Genomic DNA, 288 nt, shown 5'->3' with positions numbered 1-288 from the left:
ATCTGAAGTCTCTTTTATACAGACCTTAGTGGTCCCCTAATACTGTATCTGAAGTCTCTTTTATATAGACCTTAGTGGGCCCGAATACTGTATCTGAAGTCTCTTTTATATATACCTCAGCTGTCTCTTAATACTGTATCTGAAGTCTCTTTCCCAAAATTCAGCCTTGGGGCAGAATTCCAGCCTCTAGAACCAGGCCAACAATGGGCTTTCCTTAGTAGGCGCCATTTCTGAGTCTGTAGCTTTTGAGGGGGGGGGGGGGGGGGGGGGGGGGGGGGGGGGGGGGGG

The 288-nt window shown here is 49.7% G+C and overlaps 1 protein-coding gene across 34 annotated transcripts in view; it reads right to left on the bottom strand.

The window, feature by feature from the left end:
- The window catches only part of ank2b (ankyrin 2b, neuronal), a 188,743-nt gene that overhangs the window by 4,290 nt on the left and 184,165 nt on the right, over window positions 1–288 (bottom strand). The window lies entirely within an intron of this gene.

This window comes from Etheostoma cragini, chromosome 19, assembly GCF_013103735.1.
Source record: "Etheostoma cragini isolate CJK2018 chromosome 19, CSU_Ecrag_1.0, whole genome shotgun sequence".
In the NCBI taxonomy this organism is placed as follows: domain Eukaryota; kingdom Metazoa; phylum Chordata; class Actinopteri; order Perciformes; family Percidae; genus Etheostoma; species Etheostoma cragini.
The sequence above is the reverse complement of the archived record's forward strand: the minus strand, read 5'-3'. Positions and strand labels throughout refer to the sequence as shown.